The following is a 27,336-nucleotide window of genomic DNA, read 5'->3' as shown; positions in this document are numbered from 1 at the left end:
ACAAAAATTGTTTTTTCTTTTTAGTTCAACCTTGTAAGTATTTTGTCTTTTTTAGCTCTTGATAATAATTGTAAACACAATTGAAAGCTCGAGAATAAAAAAATAGTTAACCAATAGCCCTATTATTGACTCCAACCCATCCAAAACAGTTATATATATATATATATATATATATGTATATATATATATATATATATATATATATATATATATATATATATGCATTCAACAAAGATAGAGAACTGCTAAAGACCGTTAAACATCGAAAAATGTCTTATCTGGGACATATAGTAAGGGGAAGTCGATATAAAATATTACAACTGATCCTTAAAGGTATAATAGAGGGCCGTAGAGGTGTAGGAAGAAAACAAGTTTCTTGGTTAAAAATCATTCGTAAATGGACACAGATAATAAATGCAGGTCAATTATTCCATTTTGGACAAGATCGAGAAGCCTTTCAATGGTGATCGCCTGCGTCCGATAATTCTGATATGGCACGCGAAGAAGAAGATATATGCATATTATTTTTTGAAATATAATGATAATGAAAATGAAGTAATTAAATATAAATAGAATTTTTAAAGAAAAAAAAAAAGATTTTTAAATTTTGAAAAACTTAAATATGTGATGTTAAAAATTTTATTAATTTTTTGATTATTTTTATTGTAAATATTCAGGTAATTATCAGCACCTATTAAAAATGAAGCCTTTAATTGAAATGTTTTAAATCAAATATAGTTTACAATATGCAGATCCATGTTTTGTAACATAAACCTTTAAATTATTTCTAGTTCAATGCTTGTAATATAAGGGTATAAGGGTATAAAATTTTTGTAGGTGGCAGTTATCAATTTCTTCTATGAATTATTTTCTATTAAACATAAACTGGTCTTGTAATATAAGGGTATAAGGGTATAAAATTTTTGTAGGTGGCAGTTATCAATTTCTTCTATGAATTATTTTCTATTAAACATAAACTGGTCTTAGATCCATCGTTGACTAATATTAATTATAGTCCACTCGACAGAGATTTGACCCCTAAAAAGCATACGAACAAGCTAAATTTTGTCCAAATTATCACTTTTGCGACACCAAGAAAGATGCAAAAAAGTTTAACACTCTTACCCCAGGGTTTCCCCTAAAGCCCCGCTCGTAGGGGGGTAAACACAAAATAATCTATTTACCAAGAATCTGTACGCCTTAGAAAAAAAAAGTTTAAATAAAAAATGAAGCTGAAATAATTTTGAACAAAAATTGTATTCACACTTTTTGTGTAGAATTAACTGTTCTCTCAAAAACAATGCTTGAAGTGACCGGCGATTTTGAATGTCAGTTCCGCGCGAAATCAATATTAAATAAAATTTGTATCAACTCGACGGTAAAAAAACGATATCTCTTGATCAGAGTGTCCTATCGACAAAAATCAAAAGGTGAAGGTTTGCGTTTGAAAGGTGAAGAGTGCAGCTTTCGTATGCAATTTTTGTATTTTTTTATTTCTTTTATTGACCGGTCGTAGTGAAATTTTTATTATTAGATACCAGTCTTCAAAACCTATAAGATAAAAATTCAATTTTGGTAATACATATGAAGCATTTGCAATATGACTAAAAACGCAGAATTTAAACTTTTACATTACAAATGATCGCACGTCACGGGAAATGCCTTCAAGAAGACAGTTTTGGGTGTAATTTACAGCCGAAATTAAGGACATTTGAAAAACGTACCAGTGAAATTTAAAAATAGCAGTTTTAAAAATGTTGGACCGTTTGTTATGTGAAAGTTCACCATCTTTTAAGCATATTTTAAATGCCTAATTTGTTGCCAAAACTCAAAACTAAAATTTCATGCTATAAATTTTGAAGATTAGGTTCTAGTTATATAAACTTCATAGTGGCCAGTCAATAAAAGAAATACATTGTATTGATCTCATGAGAATAATACAAAATAACAAAAATCGCGCCACGTTTATTTAACACCTTTATAAAAATTGACTTTATTTGCGGCAAAATACAAATATTGTATACGAAAGATGCACTCTTCACCTTTAAAATCATTTTGATTTTTGTCGATAGGATACTCGGATCAAAAGATATTGAATTTTTACCATCGAGCTAACACAAATTTATTGAGCATGGATTACGCGCGCGTAACTGACATTTAAAATCGCCGATCGCTTCAATCGTTCTTTCTGGGAGAACGATTTATTCTACACATAAAATTCTGATAAACGTTTTTGTTTAAACTTATTTTAGCTTAATTTTTTCATTTGAAACATTTTTTCTATGGCGTACAGATTTTTGATAAATCGATTTGTTTCCGTTTTCTCTCCTCTACGTAGGCGGTTTTAGAGGAAAGGCCCGGGGTGATAGTGGTAAACTTTTTTGCATATTTTTTAGCGTCCTAAAATTGATATTTTCGACAAAATTCAGTTTGTTCTTATGACTTATAGAAGTTTAGTGGTATTTTTGTCTCTGAAGACTGGAGTATTAGTGATTTAAACAATTTTTTAATTTGTTATTAAATGATAAAATTTAATTTACCGTTGCCAGACACTTGAATTTAAAAGCAATTAGAAACTTAACTTAATGCCTTATTTTTGTTATTATTGGCAAATTATACAAAAATAAGGATTTAATATCCAGGAACCAAACATTTCATATATATGTGGTATGTAAAATAAATCAAGGCCAAAATATATTTGTATGGCAATATATGGCAATAATACTATCAATATTTATTAGATAGAAAATCTTGTCCTTATACAGAGGCAGATAAAATTTTCAAAACTTTGCTAAGTGGAAAATTGTTTCATATATTAATCGTTCAGTTTTTAAGTATACAAGAGTAAGCAGTCATTCACATTTACTTTGAAAAATTTAAATCGGTTTAAGTTAAGTTGAAAATGGCAAATTTTTTAAAGAGGCTATTAAAGTCTTCTTGTTTTTTTTTTTAATTAAAATTTTTAATTAAAAAACCAGCTATTATATACTGAGGTAGATATGACCATTAAATGATAAAAATATTCATTTTTTTATAGAAGTTATTTATAGAGTATCATTTATTTTCAAAAAATTTCCAAATTGCTAAATATGATTTAAAACCTTATTATATAAAAAAATTTGTCGAAAAAATGAATGTTTTTCTTCAAACTTAGGCTACATCAGAAATCTATAATTATTTAGGTATACAAAAATGTTTAAACAATTTTTAGAATTTTGAAAACAATGATCAATGTTTATATAGAATAATTATAATTAAAATATTTTAATTGTAAAAATAAATTTTAATAAAAAAAATAAATACGAATTATATCGCGCCTTTAATACATTTTTCATACTCACTTAATTAACCGATTTCAATTTTTCAACATGATTGTAATTAGCCATTTTTATATACCAAAACAAGTTTTCAAGCTAGGAAATTTTAAAAATTTTTGAATAGTTCGTGATATGCAGCGATTGAAAGAGATCAGACCCATCACATCCAACTTTTATACAGATCTCTATTGGAATCATTATATTTTATTAATCATTTTTTGCCTTTTTGGATATTCATCCTGTATATTATACCTGAAATCAAATATGACGTATTTAACAATATTAACATACCTATTGAGATGTAATCTTTTTGAAGATAGATTTATTACCCATTTTATTTCTTTTGAAAAGTTCCACTTTAACATCCAAGTAAAAATATAATTAACGATCGAAAGTTGCATAACTTCTACTAGAAATGGCCCAATGTTTAAATATTAATAAAATTTAATATTGTTCTTCAAACAATGAGGCACATTAATAATATTAGATATAAATTATCCAAAGAATAGCAATAAGACCTTGGTGCTGATATTTTATATGATTTTAAACTTGACATAGATCACACCCATTTGTACGAAAATAAATATAACCATAACAGTTTTAAAGATGTATATTAATGTTGACAGGTATTTTGTATACCTATTCTACTAAACCATAAATAATTTAATATTTTTTTGCTTCCGTTTTGACATACTAAGAACAACGTAGATTATTTCATTTTCTTCATAACTGAGATTTTCTCCTCTATCAGTAGGTTTTTATTTTATTGAAATGTTCCTCTTTCCTTTCCTTCTGACCACATTTTAGCGGGACGAGAAGCTGGAATAGTAAAAGGGATAAGGTTCTTAGTAAATGTCGCCTTATATCTAAGACATTGACGTTCTTGGGGATCCAGGTGGAATTTCCGCTTGTTGCAAATCTTTTTTAACCTAGCTTGCCCATTTTATATAAAACGATTATCTTGAGAGTTTTCGTAACGGCTCTCTTTCTTTACCGTATTTAAACATTCGGATGTATATAAGGGCTAACGCATGACGGTCTGATTACTTTATTAGAGTGATTGAGTTTTAAGTTTAAGTAAGATAAGCTTCTGCTTTTATAAAGGTATTGGTACAGATGAAATGCACCTTCTAATTTTGAACATTTACTTTCTTCTTCTTAGAGTGCCATATCCCTACGGAACGTCGGCGACTACCATGCTTATAATATTTTTATACTGATCTCGGTCTTGCGCTACGTGTAGCAATTGGTCCGCTGTCAAACCTGTCCACTGCCGCAAATTCCTCAACCAAGAGAGTTTCTTCCGCCCTATCCATTTCTTTCCTTCGATTTTACCGTTGAGAATTAGCCGAAGGAACTCATATCTTGGTCCTCTGATTATATTTCCAAGATATTCTAGTTTACGCCTCTTAATAATGTTTAATAGAGTTCGTTGATGTCCCATTCTTCGAAGAACTTCTTCGTTTCTAGTTCTGCTAGTCCATGGAATTTTTAGTATCCTTCGATACAACCACATCTCAAACACCTCGATTTTATTCATGATATCGGCGTTTAAAGTCCAAGTTTCACATCCATACAAAAGTACAGACCACACGTAACATCTTGTAAACTTTTCACGGATTTCCAAATTTAATGAGATATTGGATAATAGAGGCTTGAATTTTTGAAATGAGATTCTTGCCTGTTCAATTCTACATCGAATTTCGAAGGATGGATCTAGATTTTGGGTAATTCAACATCTAAGGTATTTGAATCTCTGAACTCTCTGCAGCTGTTGTTGGTTTAATATCAGTTGGGTTGCGCCGATATCCCCTTTACTGGTCACCATGTATTTAGTTTTATCGATATTTATCGACAGTCCCCAATTTGTGCATTCCATGTCAACTGTATTGATTAGCTCCTGCAGATCGTCGATGTTTTCAGCTAGAATCACAGTATCGTCGGCGTACCGTATATTGTTAATTATTTCTCCTCCTATGATAATTCCTTTTTGATCTTTTAAAGCTTCCCTCTACTTTAATGAGCATTAAACCTGAAAAACTATTTTTATCGTGCACGACTAGATAAACTTAAAAATCTTAATAAATGTAAAAATAATAGCAGACTCTATCAAAAATTAATTAAATTGAGGACATACAAAGCAGCCAACACAAGGCCATGAAAAACTCGTAGCTGATATGTCACATCAGACTAAAACCTTTACTTTAAATATTTTTTCAGATATCTATTTCACGTTGTCTGGAAAATTTTATATATCACCAATATAAAATCCGTCATTACCTTTACAATGGCATTACCTTTAACTTTTACCAATCATCCATGATAAAAATTATGCTGACCGTGAGGTGGTGTCCACTTCATGCACAATAACGTATTGGAATTCTGCATAAGTATTTTTTTTGTGTATTTTGAATTTTTTTCCGTTCTCGATAATCAAGTCCTTTTTTTTAGTTCTCTACTGAGGGTCATGAGAGTATTTGTGAATATTTGACTAGGCACTAATCAACGCTTTAAGTAGCTATCCATTTTTTGGGAGATCTACATATAGCAAACCTTGTTGGTACTCATCTATTGTTTTCTAAATGGTCGAACCTGCGATATTTAACGACCTCCAAATTTACAATTTACAAATTTACAATTTCACGTTGTGACAACCGTACATCTAAATTCTGCACAAATTTTCGCATATTCAATTTGTACACCAAATTTTTTTTAATATTTAACTAATATGATATGACATATTGAAGTTATTTGAAACTAATTAACAGCCAATGATTTTTTTTTAAATCTTTAATCTAAGTTAAAGCTGCTCTTATGAACCTCCATTTTTTGTTATGTACCACAGTACTTAGCGAGCCTACATATTATATATTATTTTTATATAAACAGTATTTTTTCATTTGTAAGAAGTATATTTGGTAATTCCCGTCCAGACTCTGTGATTTATATGGCTCAAACGAGTTAATTGTCGATTTGCTTTTGTCCTAATCTTCCACTTTTTTGTCACACGCCAGTTTTTCTTGAAACCTTAAATCATGCTATCCAGTCCATTTTGGTATTGTGTCTAGTGGTATTAATTTTTTTTGTGCTTTAAAAAGTTATTTTAGGATCCCTTCACCATTCTTAGTGTATTCATCTGTCCTTTTGGAGTGAGGTAATACTTTTCTAACACTCCTTTGAGAGAATTTTATGGGGCTTTGACGTTTCTGCAGTGGGTTTCATCTCCTCGCGATTCTTCTCCATGATTTACTTTATACTCTTTTCAGTTACTTAGGTATTATATTCAGAGCTTTTCGACAATCGCTCCACTAATCTTTTGACGAAATAATATTCCTATATATCTGAGTTCTGTCCTTTGATTTACACACTTGTCATTCTACCAAAGTACTTTCCTGTTAGAATTTCTCAATATCTCCGAATAATTGTCTTTGAACGCTGACAACCTTTTATAATTATTTGGGGGCCATGTTTAGGTCTAGTGTGTACCTTATCGTCACTTTTACCCTACTTAAATATTATTCTAGGTCTCCTTGATATATTTCTTAGTCTATTTTATAAGTGATAGGATTCATTTCCTTGATAAGCTTATTACCTGTTATTTTAAAACAGATGTGTCGATGATGTAAACAAGACAACTCATTTGACATATGCCAATTTTTTACAAATTAGTCACGTGAGTGTTGACCAGTGCTATATCAATTACCTCTTTTTGTTGTGAAGTTGCGAAAGTTGGTTTGTTTCCTACGTTTATAATGTTTAAACCATGTTCCATAACCAACTGTAGTAATGGTTCACCTTTTTTATTGGTATTTTTATTGTCTCAGATCAGATCGTGCGCATTTGCATCACAAATGATGATCAATTGCAGTTTAATTTTTCCAACTCTCTTGATGGTGGTTGTTCGGAAACATTACACAATAGGTATTTTGATCCAAGAGTTAATTCATTTATACTTCCCACCCTTATGATCATCCTATTTAGCGTCGTAAAATACGTGGAACAGAGATTAGTCAACGTTTTGATATGTCATTTGACTATATGCATGTCCCTGTATATTCCGAGGGTATAGAGGTCCCCGTGGCTTTGGCAAGTTGGCTTTATATAAGCTTTTCAGTAATGCTTAATGGACCTTTTATTTGGCACTTGTAAAAACAGGGCTCTTGTATCAAAACTACATCGAACCTCATTATAGTGAAAGAAAGTTCTGCCAAAGTTTGCCTCCAGGACTCTGATTGGAAACGTCAAGGCCTCATGTCTTTATTACGCCTTGGAATGGCAAGCTCTCAATGCCTTGTATGGGATCTCGTCGATTGGGAACACTAGGATTTGTACTTCCTCTTGGATCTTCCGATTTTAAAACAACCAGTCTTCCATCTGAAGGTCTTGATTTTGTTTTCTTAGGTAACCTTAACAGTTGCTTTTTTAGCCTTTTTTTTGGACATATTATTGGAATCGATTACATTTAAGTCTGCTTGTTCCAAATTATTGATGATTAGATCTACTTGAGCCTGATCTAGTTGAGTATCATGATGCTGTGCTATAAGTTTCTTTTAATATACTTTTGTAGCATTGCGATATGATCCAGTCTACTTATTAGAGTTGCTTGGTTTTTAGCGACTCTTTTTTGCGGAGCCAAATAGTATATAATAGGGTTTTTTTTAAACAATCGGATTTTGCTGGTAACCCGTATATTACTCCAGTATATAGAAACCATTATGTTCAGAACTGAAATAATTTGAGTGAAATTATAATAAAATTGTCATTCGGCGTAGATGAAATAATCAACTAATTTTAATAAAACCATTAGAACGCGGTTATGTAAATTGCGTGATTTTCGATTTGAAAAATTTAACATAGACACGACTGATCGAATCAATATTGATTAAGGCTTGAATTTGTGGTCTATTCTCTGTTGAAATAAAACAAATTTACGATAGTGTGCTAAATCAACATTACCTCACGGAAATAATTAACTTCTACAGGGTAGTCACGATGATCACAAGTGAAAAAATTAGATGATACAGTTATATAAACTTCATGTTTTATGTTATCTAATTTTTAAAAATTAAGTAGTACTTCATAATTATAAATCAATATACAAAAACGTTTGTATCTCACTTATAACCAGAAAAAGGTACACCAACAAAAAAACAACTAAAAAATAAGCATATAAATAAATCATTACATACAGAAATTAATCATTGGGATGAATCAGATAAAACAGAAAAATAAGGTAAACATATAAAATATTAACAGAAACAAAGAGAAATGTCAAGGCTTGTTAAAGACAAGCGCATTTGTTGAAAATAGATATAGACCGAGAAACAACGTAGCCATTAATCATGTCAAAAATAATATAAATAATAACTAAATTAATACATTTTAAAAGCTTCAGTAATTTGTTCTTGTCGCTTGGGTAGTTTATACCAGTTGTTTGCAATGATCAGGTGATTTTCTTTATAAAAATTCATACCATTTCTGTCCTAGATAGTTAAGTTGTCCAAGAACATAACTACCTGCAGTTTCACCCCTTCAACCTTCCCAAATTTTTGCCTTGAAGTAGCATATAATATATAAAATTTCGTGTTTATAAAGCTTTTGTAATATGCCTAGGATTTGATCATACAGCATTTTGACTAGTGTTTTGAAAGGTTTATTTCTCGTACCACTCCAGCTCCATGGTATGCATGAATAAATTTCAATTATTGAGGTTATTCTTAAACGTTGACGTCACAACTAAATGGTATTTACAGGTTTATTCACAGAGTGTTGCATACAATTCCATTCCGCCTCACCTTACATAATGCCTATGGAAATGGCACACGAAATAAGAATTATGTTAAAACGTCCCTATACAAGACACCCGCTGTAAGAACATATTATTTTTTAGATTTAAATAGTTTTAATCTATCATTTCTTCTACTTATTTTAATAAAAGTTTATTTAAAATCTAGAAATAGAAATTAGGTGTATATGCTACGTTTTAAGCCAATGGTAACATGTTATGATTTTCTACTATATGTAGTACAAAAAAAATATAAATGGATCAGAAAAAAACAAGAACTAAAAGTAATATTTTTCTAGTCCCAAAATAAAAAATATAAATATAAAAATACAAATATTAATTGTTAATAACTAATTAATAAATTGTTAATTATTTAACACAGTTAAATAATGCAGAAGAAAAGATTCTTATCCGGATAGAATAAACCAAAACCATAATTAATTAACACAATTAGAAAAAGTCTTTTACTCCGTTCATGATCGCTTCCATACATATAAAACGTTCAAAAATCAAACATTAAAATATCAAACTGTGAATTAATTTATAAGTTTATAAGAAAAATAAAATTCATATTGTTGGCTGTATACCATAAATAACAAAAGTTTTATTGAAAAATCCTTCATAAAAGGTAGATAATCAAAAGACCCTTTTGGGTCACATCATAACAGAACGTTTTCGGACTAACAAATCCATCATCAGTGCATTCACCAGGTGTACATAAGTTAAGCCACTAAATATTTGGGAAAAAAACCCTAAAAATGGTACAAAATTTGTTATTTATTACATCTTTGTTAATAAGGTGGTTTGATGTTAAAGTTTTTAACTGATACCCTGCATGGTAACGTAAAGGTCGGTACACATATACGAACCAAACGGTATGCATCCGGTATGCGAACGCTATATTCGTTAATGTGTACGGCAGAAAAAACCGCTTGCGTACTGTTTCATCGTGACTCGTCGCGAACCAAATTGTTGCGGTTTATTTCACGACTTCAAAGGAAGCTCGTCTTTCAGTTTGGACGGCGCTTACTAGACGCAGCGAACATTTTTATTGTGTCATCAAATCGACATTGTGTGAATGACGTGTTCCTTCCTAGAGAGACGTGAGAAAACAGTAAACTGATTATTGTACATATTTTTATTTTGGTTAAACAAGCAAAAACAGGAACATAAATCAGTACCCAAATTATAAATAAAATAAATCATTTCGCACATGTGTGTTCGTTGTTGTTTTGTCGCTTTCCATGGATCGAGATAAGTATGCGATCAGTACGATGTAGAATATTTTTCAAGGATCTGTACGCGTACGGTACGTATACCGTTTTTCTCGCATATGTGTACCCACCTTAAGACTCCCAAATTGGGAGTTGCTGACCCTCAGATGATATCTCTGTATGGGCTCTAGTTGCCATCCAAAAAGGGTCTTTTTAATTATATACCTTTTTTAAATATTTTTAAATACAACTTTTGTAATTTATAAGTAATTTATGAATTTTTCTTGACTAATAAACCGGATCACAACAATTGTATATATATATATATATATATATATATATATATATATATATATATATTTATATATATATATATATATATGTATATATATATATATATATATATATATATATATATATATATATATATATATGTATATGTATATATATTACCTTTTTAGCATTAATTCGGTCTATTTACGTGGTTAATAAAATTAAAAGTTATTATCCGGTCTTCAACGACCAATAAAATTTCACATGTTTCCAAACTTCTTAAACGATTATAATCAGCCACACACTCGTGGACCATGCAATTATGTGTAGTTACTTACTCTAGTGTATCAAATTTATTTTTTGTTACGCGTATTGCAAAATAAGCAGTGATTTCAGTAATGTAGCAATTATATGCAAAAGGTTTGGGCAATTAGTTACAAAAGTTGAATTTCTATTTTGTTAACTAACAGCCCGCCGATTGCTGGATCGACTTTTAATTATTACAATTATAGATGTTAACGATGCGAGAATTGTAACAGCTAAATAAATTTTGTTAGATCTGTTTATTGAAAGTTGATAGTAAGTATTCCAATGTTTATCAAACTATTGATCCGTTACCACACTTTTACAAATAAAGAGCAAATATTTGTAGAAATTTTTTTATAGCGATTATTTTTTTTTTACTTAACGGCACACTCACTCTTGATATTTAATTCTTGTCTATTAACAGTTACATTACATTAACTCCATTGCAGGTAATATGTATACAAGAACTATATAAACCAACCAGTTTTAACAACAAACTCTTACTACTAATCGACTCTTCAGACTCATTATGACCATGTAGTGCAAGACTGCATTTGCCGCTCAATTTCAAAATATCAATAATTTTTGATAGGTCGCGACGGTTGTTTGATACAATTTCGTTGTGCATGTTAATCTTTTCTCCATAATATGTACTACTTAAAATAGAAGCTATATTATCTGCGCATGTGAATTACAATAATACAATATTACATTACAATATTGTTCATATGTTTGACCGACTGTTCATGTTTTTTTTAACTTTTCGCCCAGATGTTTTAAATGTTGTAAACCTTATTTGTCCAGTTATCGTCTTAATCAAATAACAAACAAACCAACAAAAATAATGCATTTTTTATTCACATTCGCACAATCGTAAACATTTTGTGAAATTTCCGCATAAATCCCACTCGATAGTTATAAACATATTGTCTAAAATTTAATACCGGTATAAATCGTTCATTTATTTATTATTTATCTTTTTCGACAGACCCAAATAACTAAACTTTAGTTTATTTAATTCTCTCACCCTTATTTCTTAAAACTTCAACTTAACATTAATAACATCATCATCATCATTCTGGCTTTACAACCCTACGTGGGTTGTAAACCCACGGGAATTGGGAAGAATTTCTCTCCAGTCGTCCCTATCCATCGCCTTTTTTCGCCAAGCACGTATTCCCATATTTCTCATGTCTTCATCGATGTTATTAAGGGACCTTGTTATAGGTCTTCCTCTTCTTCTCTGACCAATGGGTCTATCAATTAGCGTTTTTCTAACTGGGTCATTTTGTTCCATCCACATTACATGCCCTATCCACCTCAGACGTCCTATCTTAATATTTTTTACGATATCAGGTTCCTGGTATATTCTATACAGTTCGAAGTTGTATCATCTTCTCCACACTTCATTGTCATTCACTGCTCCATAAATTCGCCTTAGTACTTTTCTTTCGAAACATGTTTTCATTATTTTTTGTTGAGTCTAGGTCTCTGAACCATATGTTTAGACTGGGCGTATTATTGTTTTGTAGAGTTTTATTTTTGTTTTTTTTTTCGATATAATTGTGGATTTAAGAAGGAGGTTAAGCCCAAAATAGCATCTGTTAGCCGTACAAATTCTGCGGTTTATCTCTGCGGTAGTATTATTTTCAGTGTTAAGGAGCGCTCCCAGATATACAAATTCGTTCACTGCTTCGATGACGTTGTTTTCTATAACAAGTAGTTGTAGTATTTGTGGTTGCGTGCTTATTTTTATATACTTCGTTTTTTTGGTGTTTATTATTAAACCCATTTTTGTAGCTGATTCTTTTAATGCTACATACGCCTCTCGCACAGCGTTTTCCGTTCTCCCAACAATATTGATATCATCAGGATAGGCCAGGATTTGCACTGATTTATTATATATTGAATCAGTGGTTGTAATTTGTGACATACGTATTACTTTTTACAGACCCTAATTAAACAATATACAGGAGAGAGGGCCTCCCTGGCGCAGCCCGTATTTGGTATTCCTAGCTCTTTCATTGATTTGAACATTTCTCTTCTATTAACAGAGTCGTAGGCTACTTTCTAGTCTATAAATATGTAATGAGTATCAATGCCATATTCTAGTGTTTTTTCGAAAATTTGTTTCAGGGTTGAAATCTGATGAATTGTCGATTTACCACCTCTGAAACCAGTCTGGTATTTTCCTACAATTCGTTCTGCATATGATGCCATACGGTGACATAGTTCTGTGAAAAATATTTTATACGCTGCATTTAGAAGCGTAATTCCTCTGTGGTTATAGCATTCAAAGATATCCATTTTTTTTGTGTATAGTGCTAAGTATTCCAATTTTCAAATAGGGGAGGGATTTCTGTGTCCGTCCATATTTCTTTTATAAGCTGCTGTAATGCCGTTATGGTATCATGAGCACCTTCTTTATATAGTTCAGCTGGGAGATTATCTATTCCGGGCGATTTGTTTCTTAACTGCATCTTGCTAGTTTTTTAACTGCATCTTTAACTTTAAGAATTGTTGGTGGTTCCTCTTCCCTCTTGTCTTGTCCTTACCTCATCTCTTTCGTCTTCCAGGTTTTCTTTTTCTTTCTCTATATTAAGTTCTTGTTAATAGGTCGCCATTCTGACTTCTGCATTGTCTTGTACTTATTATTAACTTCCTTATACAATGCTCTGAATTCTTTCTCTTTGTTGAGGTTTTCTATATATTTAAGTTCCTTATTTAGGTGGTTTCGTTTTTTAACTTTATTAACACCAAACAATTATGTAGTAAGTACCTATCTACGGGTTAAACGTAACAAATTGAATGGTAACTTTTATCTTGGTCATGCTTTCTGAACCCCCATGTCATCGCCTTAGCTCTGGTGTATCTGTAGAGCAATGTCCTTTTCATGATGACCACATGCCTTAATCGGTTGTTGTGAAATCAGCCCCGAATATAAAGCTGGCGCTTAAAACGCTTAGAAATATATATATATGTTTATTGTAAAATTCAGTTCGGTTAGGTAAATATATTTTACTGGAATAAAGTTTTAACCAAAAAGTGAATGACGTTTCAACAGAAAAGTGTAAATATGGAATATAATTATTTGTTTGTTTATAATTATTATATAGGGAGGACGGCGCTCCATAGTCGCCCTCACCAGCCGTCACTGGTCAACAGTAAACTAAATTATAATTTTGTCTACTTAAAAATGACTCCGTAAGATAAAAGTGCTCCGTAATGGTGATAAGATAAAAGTGATCCGTAATGGCTATATATTGAAGTTACGTAAGACACAATTTCAATTTTAAACATGAGAATCATTTTCAGAAATGCCTACGATTAATCTAAGTTTTAAAACTTCCTTATAAAGAATCTGTCTAATCGTCTGCATAAGCACAATGAACAATATTCTTGCACATTTATTTTAAGTTCCCATCACGTAATCTTCTCATTATATTATGGCATTACCATCTTATTATTTAAGTAGTTTCTCTTAAATGTTAGTAGCACTTGCAAAAAATTTATCATGATTAACAATTATTTGCACAAACTGCAAAGCGGCGGCAGAAAGTAAAAGCAAGCATAATTGAAAATGTATCTGGATTATTGATGAGCCGATTTGGGTCAGTTAACACTATCTTTATTAATGATTAATTTAAATTTTCGTTTTTAATAATAATCCGTGTATTGTCTATAAAAGATTAAAGAATATTTTGTTTATTGTATTATTAAATAATACAAATTAATACAAGTATTATGAAATGCAATAGTGTAGAGTAAAATTTATTGGCAATACAAAACTAATATAACAACGGATAAGAACAATTTAATACTGTTTAAATGCTTCGGAGATTTACTTTAGTGTAAAACCACTGTAATTGTAAATAGGCAAGAAAAGAAAAAAAACTTACAGTTGGTTTAGTTGTACCTCGGACGAGCGGTTTCACACTTTACCAATATCCAGCCCATCGTCAGATCAGATCACTGATTAAGACTTAAGTCAATTATTAAAAAAAAATATTTAAAAAAATTCCTTCTCTTCCTTTCTTTTTTTTTTTCATATAAGGCTTCGTTTTTATGAAAAAAAAAATAAAACATCTTAACGCATATTTTTCATTTCTATAATACATTTTCAGGAACTATCTAATACAATAACATTAAATTAGAACAATAATAAAAAGTACCACTAATAAAATTTTAAATAGACACAAAGCTACAAAAAATGTTCAAAATAACCCCCTGAAACATAACTCAAGATTCAACTCTTAGCCTCACTGGTTGTGTATTCCTGGAAATATTCCTGGTGTATTTCTTATTTACTTTTGTAAAACAGGTTTCAGTTAAATTAACTGAAACTTTGCAGATATGTAACTTTGGTTATAGGAGTTATAGAGCTTTAATGTGTCGATTTTTAGTCCATTTTTTAAAATCATGAATTTGCAAACATTAGTCCCACACATTCAATACTATACGGCATCCGAATCTAAACAAATATGAATAGGGTATAGGAATGGCATTTTTTAATGTTTCCCTGTCAAGAAAAGTGATTCAGATCCCATATTAGTGTCTATTGTGGTCCTCTAATCCTAGATAACATTCTCTAGCCTGACCCTTTTTATAAAGTCTAATAACTTGGAGACTGTACCTTCCATGTAGCTATTTGGCGGTGGATTTTCTTCTCCTAATGCAAAGAACCGCACATTTGCCAGATTGTCACACTGACATAAAATGTGCTCTGCTGTTTCTTCTTCAAAGTGACAGAATCTGCACAGGTTATCATCTGATAATCCCATTAGCTTCAAGTGCCTATTTAGCTTACAGTGCCCTGTTAGAAGACCTACTAAGGCTTTGACTGTTTTCCTGTCTTTGCTTATTAGGTCTGACATACAGTTTGGTGCATGTTCTGTAATAAACCGTTTCGCATGTCTTTATTCTGGTGAATTCCTTTACCATTCCAGAGATTTGTGAGCTACCCACTTCCTTGTAGCTGTTCTTGTTATTGACTTTGCAACGCCGCAGAAGGGTTCCGGTCCAATGAATGGCATTGATAAGCCTCGTTTGGCCATTTCGTCTGCTTTTTGATTGTCCTTATGACCTTGCTACGGTCTCCTAATTTATTTAGGACACACACACACACAATCCAATACTAGCTTAGAATTCACCTCTAAAAAATTGAGGGCCTTAAGCGCTGCCTGACTATCTGTGAAGATGGCAACTGAACAGAATGTTCTTTCCTGCCTTTCTATTTCTTCCACGCAGTGATGGATTGTGGGTATTTTCACCTGGAAAACTGTCACATCCTTAGATAGACTGACCGGGAAATGTATCTCTTGATTTGTCCATACTATGCCGGCTCCCACACCCTCCATATTTTTGAGCCATCTGTGTACCAGGTAGCAGCAGCTTGTATGGGTACATCTTTATTCCAGTCTTCCCTGCCTGGTATCTTTATTGTGAACTTATTGTTAAAGCTTTATCTCTTAGCTGTTGCATCGATCGGTTGCCCCATCATAATATCGGCTTTTAGCTCCTCGATTAGCTTTCTGTTCTCAGCACCGTGCATCTGGCTTATATATCGCTAACTATAGATTAATCTGTGCATCACTGATCTGGCTTCGTCCTGTATAAAGAAATGAAGTGGTGGTAGATTAAGCAGGACTTTCAACGATGCAGTAGTTGTTTTTATGGCCCCCATAATACACAGGCATGCTAGCCTTTGTGTATTACTTAGCAGCTTTATTGCTTCCACTTGCTGCGTCTTTGTCCACCACGTCACCGTGCCATAGGTTATCATAGGTCTAATAACCCTTGTGTATAACCATAGAGTCATTTTGTATTCCATGTAAGCCTATGATCAAAATACACCCCAAGGTATTATGTTTCTTTGTAAAAATAAACTACAAAACAAATATACAAACGTTATTCTACGCCTATGCTTCGTGAGATTTATAACAAACTAATTTATCTGAGATACAGATATTGGTATAATGAAAAATATACCTACTTGAAACATACAAATGGTCAATTAAGTACTCGCTGTTCCTAAACAATTCTAATGGTTATAAAAACAGCATATATAAATGAATGTGGTTTTATCAGAGGCTATTGACATTCGTAAGGTTCATCTGTTCGATCTTCTCCTTATTTAGAAAGATAAATATCAACAATATGATTACAGATGAGGAATAATTTAATGGACCGTTAGTCTGACACTTAAATTATTATTTGGTTTTCAATGAAACATTGAACTTAACAAAAAAAAAATGAAAAATGTGTATTCTAAGAACTAGTTGCCAAAGACGAGCTCGATATTTATCATACATCTGTAACAAAACTTTCCAGTTACGTATATGGAAACCATCATCTCATAAATAAATTATTAATGCCACTAACATATATTAGTACTATTTGTTGGTGTGTTAGGAATAGTATTAACGTTTGTTTAATATATGATGAATCTTTAAATATTATGACATTAAGTAAAAGTACTTCTATGGAATAAATGTTAATTTGAATATGTAGGTAATTTTATCGGCATCATTAACAAACAAGTTAATCTTCGTCTGATTGATATTAATAGAATACACATAAAATTAGCAGTAAATGAATATATGTTGTAGTTTGCAGAGCTGTACTGTCAACTGTGTTATTAGAAATTGACCTTAATTGATCATCATTGAGTAAATCATTTATTAAGGTACCATAACTTTTAGAGAAAAGATATTTATTAATTAAGGCAATATGGTAGGAGTTTTCAACAAGAATATTTCTAAGTGAAAGAAGGAGTAGATACAACTTTTGTATATTTTTTCTCTATATCATTTATCTATATCCAGTTTATCCATATTTTAAACCAAAATGAAACTGGTTAAGTCCTATATTTAATATTACTGAATAGAGTTCAAACAGTCTGCTGGTGACAGCTCAGGTATTAACATATATCTTATTGGAAATAAGCTATAATTATAAAAAAAAAATTCATTTTGACTTTTCGGGGTTTACATCACAAAAAAAAATTACTAAATTTAACAAGAAATGTTGCTTTGTTAGGTTGGTAACAAAACACGCCAATTTATCTATTGTAATCTAAAATGATCCCATATCGATAATTTGGAAATTTTATTTTACATCTTAAGTAATAAAAAACTAAGGTGTCTCTATCGGAAAAATAGTGATGGCATGTATATAATGTGACTGGTTACACATTCCATAAGTCTACCCCTTTTAAATAATGCATTTTTCGATATACTCCAGTCATCAGAGAGTTGATCCCAAAAAATCTTACGAACAAGCTGAATTTTGTAGAGAATATTAATTTTGGGACTCAAAAAGAGATGCAAAAAAGTTTACCACTTTTACCCCCGGGCTTCCTCCTAAAACCTCCCTCGCAGGGGGGTAAAAACGCAAAAAAATCGATTTATTAAGACACCAATCTGTCCACCGTTGAAAAAAATGTTTCAAATAAAAAATGTAGCTGAGATAATTTCAAATAAAACTGTTTATCAACATTTTTTATGGAGAATGAATCGTTCCCTTAGAAACGACACTTGAAGCCACCGTCGATTTTGCATGTCAGTTACGCGCGCGAAATCAATGTTCAATAAAATTTATATCAGCTCGACGGTAAAAATTCGAATTACTTTTTATTCAAATGACCTATCGACAAAAATTAAGATGAGTTTTAAAGGTAAGGAGTTCAGCTTTCATATGCATTTTTTGTATTGTGCGGCAAATAAACTCAGATTTTATACAGGTGTTAAATAAATAAACGTGTTGCGATTTTTCTCATTTTTATGATTCATTGTGATATCAATAAAATTAATTACTTTCATTGACCAGTTGTAGTACAATTTTCATTTTTAGATATCAATCTTTAAAACCTGACATGAAATTTCAATTTTAAGTTGTGGTAACAAATATGATGCATTTGAAATATGAATAAAAAACGCAGAATTTAATGTTTTACATTACAAACGGCCACACGTCACGGGAAATGCATTTAAATAGACGGTTTTGGGTGTATTTTATTACAGAATTTGTGTTCTTTTGAAAAACGTACTAGTGTAATTAAAAAAAAGTTTTAAATGTTTAGGATCGTTTGTTGTATGCAAGTTTAACTCCAGCGTTTTCTAAACATATTTCAAATGGCTCCACATTTGTTGCCAGAAGTTAAAACTAAAATTGTATGCCTTACATTTTTAAGGTTAGGCTCTATTGATCGAAACTTCATAGTGGATAGTCAAAGAAAGATATAGATTGTATTGATTTCGTTAGAATCATAAAAAATGGCAAAAATCGCGCCATGTTTTTTTTTATTTTGGAGGACGAGTTATTCTACCCAAAAAATTCTTTTTAACACTCTTGTTTAAAATTATCCCAGCGACATTTTTTATTAAAAACATTTTTGTCTACGGTGTACAGATTCTTGGTAAATCGATTTTTTTGCGTTTTTACCCTCCTATTTTTTGGAGTCCTAAAATGAATACGCTCAGCAAAATTCAGTTTGTTCGTATGATTTTTAGAGGTCCAGTGGCATTTTCGTCTCTGACGACTGGAGTAATATGTTTGTTTGTCATTTATTAATTGACGTTTCGATTTCTACTTACTCGTATAAAAATCGAGGTGAAATTATTTTTAATGAAATTAAATTGAAGACAAATTAATCAAATCAAATATATTATTTTATGATGTGACGGTATTTATAAACATTTAGACAAAGAGATAAGGAAAATTTACTAAGGAACTTACGATTCTTAAAAAAGAAATTTCGTGTTCTGAGAACTATCTTTATAAGTCCAAATATTAATTCCATGTTTATATGCCTTCTACTCTGCCTATTTTTGTAAGGATCATTATTTATTTTTGTTTGAATTGTTACATTTGATTATCCTTTGCAATTATTATAGCTCAACTTGTAACAAGACAAAATGTAAATCATACAGTAAAAAAGTAAAAAATTAATTTAAATGACAAATCGACAAAGGTCTACAAATGACTTATTTTATTAATTTGACCGAGATTGAGAAACTCAGGCACAAGAGCGTAGGCGCAAAATATCGAGCTAATGCTTTTTAAATGCATTCATTTTTTTCGAATCCTAAGAAAACTAATAAGTATTTTTAAAAAATTTAAACGCAGAATGAAAGACTATATTATTAATGAGGGCCGAAAGTCCCTGAAAACTTCTATAATCTTTAATTTAGTAAGTTACAGGGGTGGAAAAGAAGAGAAAATTAAGTGTAATTTTTAATTTTAAATATCTCATTCAAAAGAAACTTTTTGTTTATTCGAAGGGACTTTCGGCCGTCGGTAATAATGTAATCTTTCATTCGGCGTTTTGAAAAAAATTAATGCATTTAAAAAGCATTTGCCCGAAATTTTGCGCCTCCACTCTTAACATAACTTTGTGTTTCTCCAAATATGTATTGTTGATATCAAGCCATCGAGAAAAATTGTAATTAGTGAAGATAGCGAGTTTTAGATTTAAATGGCACTTGTCAATTCAGACATTTCTCAAAAATGATAAATGTTAGTGCGTGAAAGTTATGTCAATATTGTTGACAATGTGAATCTTACTTGAAAATAGATTATATTTAATGTTTTATTTAAAAATAATAACAGTAGGGTAGGATCACGATACACTTACAAGGTAGGATATGTATATATCATTTGGTGCATATATCGGACATTAATAATTTTAAAGGTTATATTATAATCCCACTAACTTCTAATATATACGTTATATCGAATTTAATATGATTTTTTTAAATCAAATACATGCGAATGACATGTACCTTATTAATTTTGAAATTTTTTACAAATTTTGCTAAAAAACTAACATATTTATTGATAATCACTAATCACAACATAAGATGTTCCAAATGACGCTCTTTCTTATTATATTCTGACACTGACACCAGAATTTTGATAGGATAGTTTGTTATAACACTACACCTGGCGGCAGCTTTGAAATGTGTTCTGATCGTATTCGAAATTAAGGTAAATTTTTTCAAATAGGTAGAATCACATTTATGATGTAATTTGTTTCTTCTAAATGTTACAAAATTATCTTTTATAAGAAAGCCTTTAAACATACACAATGTGTGATTATGTTAAAAAGTATTGATATATCTTTTTATATAGATCTTAATTTTATATTATATATACATAAGTTGTATCCTCTCGTAGAAGCTGTAGCTGTTATTTTGCGTGAGTGGTGGAAATCATACCCTGAACTAGTAACGAAATGGTATTAAACTGCATGAACTTACGAATGCCACTATTTAACACCATTAAAATTAGAAAAATATATTATCTTAATCATTATGCGCCGTAAAGACTTTGAACTTATTCAAGTATTATTAGAAGGTTAAATCAAACGAAAGAGGAGTATCTTTTCCTTTAAGTTCCATCTTCTATCGAAGGTTCAATTTTGATTTGAATTTATATCATTCTGTGGAAAATGGACTTCGGTTCTAATGGCCTTATACACACACAAAAACAGGCGCGTGCGCTAACACACACACACACACACACACACATATATATATATATATATATATATATATATATATATATATGTATATATATATATATATATATATATATATATATATATGCCGATATTGTCCAAGAAATTAAATCACAGCGACTAAGATGGGCAGGCCACGTGCACAGACTGCATAACGATAGACTTGTAAAACTGGTATGGGAAGAGATTCCCACAGGCAAAATACCACTTGGACGTAAGAGAATGCGATGGAGAGATAACATCCAAGCAGATCTCCGGAAAATGAACATTCCATTTGACCCTAGGTTGATATGGAAGACCGAACAAATTGGAAAAAAGTTGTACAGTTAGCCAAGACCCACCCAGGGTTTTAGCGCTACGTGATGATGATATATATATATATATATATATATATATATATATATATATATATATATATATTACACCATGTTTCCCGATTGTATTCTCTATTTGATCATTTATCTGATTCATCGATAATAAATTATTTTAATATTTCCTGTTCATCAAAATTATATAGGTAAATTGATTATAAATGGAGAGGTTTATGTTTTCTTACTTGCACATTAAATTTATGAAGCGAAGCTTCTATACTGGCATTGTATCACTTTTTTATCTATAGTAAATTGCTGAGGCGAGCATCACTAAACTAGCGCCACAATAAGGCGTCACTGGTAGCGTGACGAAATAGCGGTTCTTCACATCGATTCACTTCTAAGCAGGTTTAAATTAAAAACTGCATGAAAACTAACTAACAAAATACAGACATTAAATTTGAAGTAAAAAATTAAAAGAATATCTGTCAATAAAAGATTCGATCCGTAACGATTGGTAAAATTCAAAAGTCATAAACGTCATCCAATTAATAACGATATTAAATCATCTGTTAAAATTTTTATTACACTTTTCATTTTAAAATAATTTCATAGAAATACAATTATTATTTTTAAATATCTTATTTAGTTTATATAATAATTAAATTTACTATCAAATGATATTTATTTATATTTTAGTATTAGTTTAATATTTCGTCTGTATTTGACAAGTCTGTCAGAAAAACAACGTATGCTTTGTTAATATGTTAACTGGTATTAGGAGCAAACATAATAATTTATTTAAAAATTGCTTTATTTAATTTTAAAAAATATTAATATTAGTTCAATTTTAAAAATACAGAAAATATAGTATGAATTTTCGCGCCAATCTACTGTACCGCCTACTGTATCGTCTTTTTGTAACATTTTTCTTCTTTATTGTCATATCTGCTTTATAATCCTAATATTCTAATAAATAAAACCGTTGATCGGACTTCATTTTGTGTCACCCCATTTATATATATATATATATATATATATATATATATATATATATATATATATATATATATATATATATATATATATGTTGTTAATTATCTATTTTAAAATACCAATCATTTCTTGTGGTTTTCTAATAATTTTGATGTTTGATCAAAAGCTTACTTTAAGTTCACATAACAGGTGCACATCTGTGTCGTTTTCATATTCTTTTGCCATTATCTTTTATGTGAATGAGATCTATGGCGTCTAAGATATTTATATCCTTTACAAATGCTTGTGTTTTTGTGTATGTCGATAGTCTTTTTATTATTATTCTTGTCATTAATATTAATACATTTAGTAGTGCTAATTTCAGTAATTTTTGCATAATTTTGATCTATTTGTTGTTTTATCCCATTTTTCACTATTTGTATAAACTAGTTTTCGACCCTATTAGTATGCTTTATGTTCTTTCCTGGTTGTAAAATCTATGTACGTGTTTCAGCACAACAACCACAAATTTTTTCAGAACAGCAGTTTGCAAAATTAAGACTGCCATGATGGTTTCAAATATCCGACACGGATAGGCACTACAAAAAGAAGAATGTTTTTTCATTTTATTCTATATGCGTCTCGTGATCTCTTTCTTTAAGTGTCATCTCCGTGGCGGAGGTGGGCAATCATCATAGTTATTCGGACTTTTAGACGACTGCTCTGAAAAGTTCATTTGATGTACCACTCTCTCAGGTTAAGCAGCCATGACATTTTACGCCTCCCTATGTTTCTCTCTCCTTGGATCTTATTCTGCAGAATCAGTTGGAGCAAGGTGTATTTCTTTCCATGCGTAATATGTCCGAGATATTCCAATTTTTTTGTTTTAATTGTGTTTAAAATTCCTATTTCTTTATTCATCCTTCTCAAAACCTCTTTGTTTGTGACATGTTCTGTCTACGGTATTTTCAGAATCCTTCTATACACCCACAGCTCGAATGATTCCAGTTATTTCATTAATGTCACATTCAGGGTCCAGGATTCCATTCCATAGAACAAAGTAGAAAAAAACATAGCACCTCGCCAACCTAACTCTTAGTTCCAATTTTAAATCCCTTGTACATAGCACTCTTCTCATTTTGTTGAAATTTGCTCTAGCCTTTTCTATTCTGATTTTGATCTCCTGAATGTAATCATTGGTGTAGTTAATCATTGTTCCCAGATATACATATTTGTTCACTTGTTCGACGTTGGTTCCATTTATTAGAAGATTCTCGTTATTTCTTTGAATTTTCGACATTGTCATAAATTTCGTCTTCTTGACGTTCATTGTTAGACCGTACTCTTTTCTATATTCCGCTACTCTGGTTACCAGTATCTGAAGATTTTCAATATTTTCGGCTAAGATCATAGTGTCGTTAGCATATTTATTGTTGTTAATGGGAACTCCATATAACTTTATTTCAGCTGTTTCACTCTCGACAGCTTTTTTTAGGATCTCTTCGGTGTAGGCATTAAAAAGAATTGGCGGCAATACGCATCCCTGTCTCACTCCACGTCTAGTCAATCTTCTTTGATTTCAGGACATGCATTATTTGTTCATATCGTACTTTAACTAATGCTTTATTATGATCAATAAAACATGCGTATATATCTTGATTGACGTTTAGGCATATTTGTATCACTATATTAAGTGAAAAAAGAGCTTCACGCGTTCCTAGGCCTTTGCGAAATAAAAATCAAATTGTGTATCATTAACTTCTAAAATATCCAGTTTGTGATATATTCGGTTATGGATGATTTTTAGTAGTAACTTTAGCACATGAGACATCAAGCTAATGATGCGGTAATCGCTGCAAAAGCGATCGTGATTGCGTCTCGTGATACTAATCTTCAAAAAGTTTTCCTATGTTTGTTGATCAATTGTTGAACTGTCTTGTATAATAAAAGTTTTTCGTATTACGACACTAAAAAATACTAGTGTAATTAAATATACCTAGTCTAACTTAGTCGTGAGTACACAAAAACCGATAGTTGTTTTACACCTCGTACATTATTTGTTGATGCGAATAATGGTTAAACATTTGAAAAGATAACACATATTATATCATCTACTATATAATGAACGTCAACTGTAAATCAGAAAGAATCTAAAGAACGAGACGTCACCGTCGTCTAGCGAGTGTTTCTTTGATGATAAGTATGAGATATTTGTTAATATTATTGATGTATAATAATGTCAGGTTAGAGCGTCCTGCCCCTTCCGATTCACAGCTATCGACCCAGTCGCCTGGTCGTATTATTGTTATAATATTATTGATATTCTGTAAAATACCCACTGAACCAAAAAGATAACTTTTAATAATACTATCAATTAATGGTAGTAACTACAAGAAACAGGTATAATAAATTTTATAAAGAATGAAATTGAAGTAGACTTTAATCTCACTTGCAAAAAAATTAAATATTATATCATATGCTAACTCCTACCAATAGTCGATACCCTACTATTAGCAGGAGACAATATAAATGCGTGCTTTTTAAGTAAAGGTAAATTGATATTTTTTTATATACCTAATACTACACTTACTCATCACGGTGAAACCATTTAGTTGTAAATGCAAATCATTCTTACTGTTGTGTCGTGACAGAAAATCATTGAAATACCCACATTAGCATTAGTGATTGTGTATAAATGCATATAAATAACTTGAGATGATATTGCTAATTGTCTTTCCGGACAATGAACTGAAAATAACCTCTGTATGAGGAACTGAAATGTAAACTATATGTAAAATTCATTATATTCGTATTAGGGTAACTTCCTTATATATTAAGTAAATTAACATACAGACTTTTTGGTCAGTAGTGGAGCTGGATGTATCTAAAAAATAGAAATTTATTCATAGCAAATATATACAGTGTGTATCTAAAATGTGCTCTCAACTATTTTCTGGACCACAACAATAAAATTATAAATTTCAAAACTAAATAGTCACGTTGGTGATGTTATGGTTTATTAATATAATCGTTCAAAACGATGTATAGGTGCCGTTTTGTAAAATAATTTAAATAAGATCATATATCAAATAGCATATCATTAGAAAGATTTGGTGTCATTCAGCATGTTCTTAGAGCTTTATGCGATTTTGTTCCACTATTTTAAAATAATGACTGTTCAATATTCACTAAATTCTGTATAATAAATTGTTATTACTTCTTTCTTTCATATATGACATTACTTATGTGAGTTCTTATATATCAATTAAAAGCTTTTGTGTTATTTAGTGAGACACTAAACAGAATATTATTATTATTATTATATAACAAATAAGGAAAGAAGATCGAGCTCCTATTATGACCAAAAAGCAATAAAAAATAAAAAATATCCTTATAGAACTAATACCAATTATAGAGTTAAGTAAAGTTAAACATTTACGTATATCATACAAAAATTGAATTGTGAAACAATAAATAAATAAGTAATGCAGTCCGAAAATAACACAATTCTATAAATAAAATACAGCGCTATCAAGTTTGTTTTTAAAGATGTTAACACTAGTTACCGATATGGTGTCTTGATCCAAATTGTTCCAGATATTAAAGATTCTATTTGGCAAGAAGTTCACCCTTGACCTTGCAGTAGTTTGTTCCCTCTTTAATTTGTATCGATGGCCTCTTAATCTTTCGTCTTGATTCAAAGTGAATATGGTGTTTAGGTTCCCAAAATTATGTTTTAAAATACGGAAGGATATAATTAGGTCACCTCGAAGACGTCGCTACTCGAATGTCGTAATATGAGCCATGGATAGTCTATCTTTATAGTTAGGTCTTACACGGCCGTATGCCAGTCTTGTGGCTTTACGCTGAACATTTTCAAGTAGCACTTTATCGCGACTGAGATCTGGATTCTACACTGGCCAATGGGCCCATATGGGATCAGACCAATTTTAGTCACTATTAATTATCACTCCGAAATCGTTGTGGGAGGTTACCGAGTTTAAGGGATGTCCATTAATAAAGTACGGCAGTGATGGGTTATTTTTGCCGATATATAAAACAACGCATTTTTCAATGTTAAGCGGAAGTAACCATTTTGAGGATTATTTAAATATTGCATCAAGATCTTGTTAAAGAGCATGTTGGTTAATTTTAGTTGGATTCACATTATAATTTTGTTTCATCAGCGTAAATGGAAACCTTACTGGATGAAATGGGCGGAATATCACTAGTGTAGGCACAAAAAAGAAGCGGTCCAAGTACTGATCCTTGTGGGACTCCACTCTTGACTGGCTTGTCTAGTGAGTGGTCTTCCCCAACACGAACCCTTTAGTATCTGTCGGATAGAAAATCTTGAATACAAATATTTAACCATAGTGATCCAATTTAGCTAGTATTCGACGTTTTGGAACACGGTCGAAAGCTTTGGAGAAGTCTAAGTAGACTACATCGACAGGATTCCGATTGTTTAAAGATAATAAGCAATCATTTACACAATAAAGTAAGTTTGTGATCGTTAAACGACCTTTGATATAGAGTAGTTCTTTCATTGAGAGTCAGTTTAACCTTATTTTTTTTTTAATTCAAGGGCTACAATTTTGCCGCGAGAACCGCACAAATATTTGAGAACGTACTG

At 31.0% G+C, this 27,336-nt stretch overlaps 1 protein-coding gene across 5 annotated transcripts in view; it reads left to right on the top strand.

Annotated features, from left to right (window-relative positions):
* sona (sol narae metalloprotease) overlaps positions 1-27,336 on the top strand; it is a 382,088-nt gene that overhangs the window by 10,607 nt on the left and 344,145 nt on the right. Inside the window, exon 1 of one of the 5 annotated variants that reach the window (XM_072529752.1) lies at positions 20,438-20,532. The exons of 3 other annotated variants lie outside the window; for them this stretch is intronic. The gene's annotated coding sequence lies outside the window, so the exon portion shown is untranslated. Of the gene's footprint in view, positions 1-20,437; positions 20,533-27,336 lie in introns of those variants that run through there. One more of the 5 variants, XM_072529751.1, reaches the window with a different exon arrangement.

Source organism: Diabrotica undecimpunctata, chromosome 4 (genome assembly GCF_040954645.1).
Source record: "Diabrotica undecimpunctata isolate CICGRU chromosome 4, icDiaUnde3, whole genome shotgun sequence".
NCBI lineage: Eukaryota > Metazoa > Arthropoda > Insecta > Coleoptera > Chrysomelidae > Diabrotica > Diabrotica undecimpunctata.
Note: the sequence above shows the minus strand (reverse complement) of the source record. Positions and strands in the feature narration are given on the sequence as shown.